The following is a 3980-nucleotide window of genomic DNA, read 5'->3' as shown; positions in this document are numbered from 1 at the left end:
AAAGGCCACAGGATCTGAGTTTGTGACTCTTGAATAAACTTGAGGGGGTGGGAGGGAGGAGGCTAGAAAAGAAGTGAATGCATTTTAACTGCCAAGCAAATTACACATCTGAGTGCTGAGACTCCTCTGGACACTATCCAAGCGGTTTTAGGATCCTGATCTTAGAGGTCACACAATGAGCCAAGCCTGGTGCCCTGATGGGGTGAAGCTTTGGCTCATGGTTCATGTCTAGAATTACCTCAATTAGCATTTTACTATGTCTTAAGGTTTTACCCATTTAAAAGAGAAGTTACCATGAGAAATCTGTCTTTTACTGGGATGAGATGCTTCTAAAGGAGATATTGAAGGACCGAAAGTGTTCATGAATCTATCAGATGAGTAAAGTTTAGGAGAAAGGCACAGGGAAGGGAGGAAAGTGGGAGAAAGAGGAAAAGGATTCAATTTACAAGGTTAGCTTTTCTTTCCCATGGAGAAATATGATATATTACCTCATTACATCTAAGATGGTTTTCTTGAAAATAACTCATTTCTTTTATTCTTTGGTAATTGTGATATTGCAAATTCTAATAATTTATTATTTTTATTTAAACTCATACTGGATAAAGAAACTGCTCAACCTACTAGTTGCACTAACTCCTATAAATCAACGTGAATTGCCATGTGTGAGTTGAAGACTTATGAAAAAATGTCTATTTTGAATGTAATGGATTCTGGCACATCCTCTTTCTAGTCACTACCTTTGCAATCCTTCTAATTTTGATCCAGTTAGCTTTTTGTGCTGTTCTCCTGTCACATTGTCCTGAAAACTCTTTGCTGCTCATATACTCATATACCAAACACTCTCCTTCTTCCCTTTGCATACATGTTTCTCTCTCCAGAAAGCTCTCCTTCCCTGTTTTTGAATGTTCTGATTTGCCTTTGGGTTCTTGCTGGACAAAAGCTCTTCCTCCTTTAGGCAAGCTTAGCATTTAGTGGTAGTGAAAACAGGTATTGGTCCTTGCCAAGGCATGTTCATCCTTTAAGATACATAATCGTTTCTGTATTATTTTCTACTTACTGGTATATTTTTGCTTCTCTCTGCTCCCATTAGATTGTATATGATTCATCTTTGCATCTTCTAGAGCTCCTATTCTATATTCTGTGCTCACTTAATGTCGGTCAGATGAATTTAGGAATTAATAAATGCAAAAGCAAATGCATGTGTGAATGTTTGTCCTATACCTACTCTGGATCCAATTCTTCCTTTCTCCTCTTTACAGTTGACTACAGAGGAAGGGAGAACATTTTATTTACAGCCATTGCCCAATTTGTCTGAGGCAACTTGTACACCACTGAGAAACCATTCAGGCACTTTTAAAACCAGACTTCTAAGTTTTTGACTTGTAGAAAATAAGTATGCTCATTCTCTTTCCCTCAAATAGCTCCAGAAAACAGAGTGAAGCTCTCCTCGAGGCCTTAATCAAGTAAATGGCCATGTTGGAGCAGCCCATGTGTCAGGGAATTGCAGATGCCCTCTAAGGAACTGTACAAAGCCTATAAAAGCCGAAGGTGGCCTCTAGCCAACAACCAGAAAAAAAATTGGTACCCTCAGTCAAATAAGGGCAAGGAAATGAATTCTGCCAACATCATGAATGAGCTTGGAACTGGGTTCTTCCCCAGTTGAGCCACCAGATGAAAATGCATCCTGAGTGACAACTTCACTGCATATTTGTGACACCCGGAGCAGAAGACTCAGCTGACACATACCTGGAGTCTTGACCCATGGAAACAGATAATAAATGTGTGCTCTTTGAAGCTGCTAAATTTGGGAGAATTTGTTATAAAGCGATGGAAAACTCATGCAGCACTTTTTAATCATCCGCATGATGTAGAAATGGTGTCTTAGACTTGTGTTTTATAGCTAACAACATCCTAAATGATACTATTCCTCAAGGCAAAAAGAAGAGGGTGGACTGAATCTTCTCACATGTTTGTTTCTTTAAGAATAGTTTTTTTCAGAGGCCCCTCTCCCTGGCTAATAGTCTCCCATTGCACTGGCCAGAATTGCATCTCAGACTCATTCCTAAATTGGCTACTGGTAAGAGAAATGCTGAAAACATGACCAGCTTTGGCTAATCCAGATTTATGCCCCCGGGACCAGAGAAAACCCAGCCTCTCTGTTATATGTGACCACTTAGGAGCTGAGAAAAACTAGGCTTTTGGTGGCAAGAAAAGGGGGTAGGTAACAATGTTGGATGGACAGTAATAATGTCAGCCTCAGCAAGAACAACGTGGCTTTGTTTCCCGTTTGTAAAAGCAGGACCTGGACTAGCTCTATGTCTGTGGGAAGATATGAACACTGATAGTTGCTCCTACAGCATTGTGTTGAGAAGTATTCTGTGGCCATAGCTGGCCTCAGAAGGAGGCACTACACGGGCAGATTAACAGGGTCTGCTAATTAACAGGGAAGGAGAAATTATGCACAATTGTGATTCTAATGTTTAAAGGCAACTGTGATGAAAGAATAAAATTATTTAAGACTATAGATTACAGCAGGGGTCCTCAAACTTTCTAAACAGGGGGCCAGTTCATTGTCCCTCAGACTGTTGGAGGGCCGGACTATAGTTTAAAAAACTATGAACAAATTCCTATGCACACTGCACATATCTTATTTTGAAGTAAAAAAACAAAACGGGAAGAAATACAATATTTGTATTTGCATGTGGCCCGCGGGCCGTAGTTTGAGGACCCCTGGATTACAGAGTCAAACCACTAATCTGGGCTTTGCCATTTAATAAGGTTGTGGTTATTGGCATTTTAATTTTGCTTCTGTATTCTCAACTGTAAAATAAGGAAAAAAGTAAGGATTAAATGAGATAGTGCACGTGAAAATTCTTAGCCCACTGTTAAAATGTATGTGTGCTAAGAGCACAGGGTAAATAACTTAATAAATGTTACCTCCTATCATATAGAGGCACACAAGATCATTGTGTTGATCACTTAAAAGGAAGATTTCTTGTACCAAAGAAAGAGTCATGGCAGCTTGGTAAAAGCAGTTCCACTCAGGACAAAGTTTCCCTATTGATGATACTGACATGATGGATAGACTTGGCTTGTCTGGGACATTCTGGTTTTGCCTGATGTAATTATAATATTCCCCTTTTCACTCTCAAAGGTGTCCTGATTGTTCTTACTGAGGTTTTGAGTCAGAAGAACTTTGCTAGAAATGTTTCTCCTTTTAAAAGACATTTCTGGTTCTGGACAACTTCCGTGTGAATTCTACAGTCCAGTCATGAGTTTCTGATGGCTGGGTAGAATTTAGTGTTTGGCCATGTCATTCTTGCCTGCTTTAGTCTTCTTTAGCACTTGTACTTCCACACTTAGACATTCATTCTTTGCCTTTTTTTTTTCAAATTTAAATGTAGATGCTCTGTCCCCAGAAGCAGCAATTCACCAGAATTAAAACTGAGTTGGATGGAAACTTTGTCAGTTAGTCCTACTGAAGCAAGAATGGTTTCCTATTCTGAGATATTTATCATCATTTCCAAATTATGAAACAAATACTATGGGGTAAAAGTATAAGAGTGAAGTCTTTCATAAAATCCAGTAAAATCCTGTGATATTGATACAAATCAATGAGAGCAAATAAAACTAAATGTAAAGTATTCTTGCATATGTAAATGCAGAGGAAGGGATTCGTCATTTTCCCACAAATAAATTGGCCTGGAACTGGCCATGCATTAACCTAGAGTGTCTCCTACATTTCCTGAGAGCTCACATTGACTAATGTTTCTTTGATCAGTGCATATAGAAGAGGAACTAGAAAAAACACATCTGACTAAGACAAAAGTCTATATGGACATTGTTTATTTTCTAACAGAATATAGCATAACTGCCAAAACACTGAAGCAGGTAACTAGTAGTTCTATCAATTCATCTTTAGGTAGCTGCATTACACATAAGTTTAATGTGTTCTCATTAATTATGTTTTATCATCATTA

The 3980-nt window shown here is 38.6% G+C and overlaps 1 pseudogene; it reads right to left on the bottom strand.

The window, feature by feature from the left end:
* Nucleotides 1-3076, bottom strand: part of LOC102255157 — a 16850-nt pseudogene extending 13774 nt beyond the window's left edge.
* Between the last annotated feature and the right edge of the window lie 904 nt (nt 3077-3980).

The sequence above is a fragment of the Myotis brandtii genome, unplaced genomic scaffold (genome assembly GCF_000412655.1).
Source record: "Myotis brandtii unplaced genomic scaffold, ASM41265v1 scaffold16, whole genome shotgun sequence".
Lineage (NCBI taxonomy): Eukaryota > Metazoa > Chordata > Mammalia > Chiroptera > Vespertilionidae > Myotis > Myotis brandtii.
Note: the sequence above shows the minus strand (reverse complement) of the source record. Positions and strands in the feature narration are given on the sequence as shown.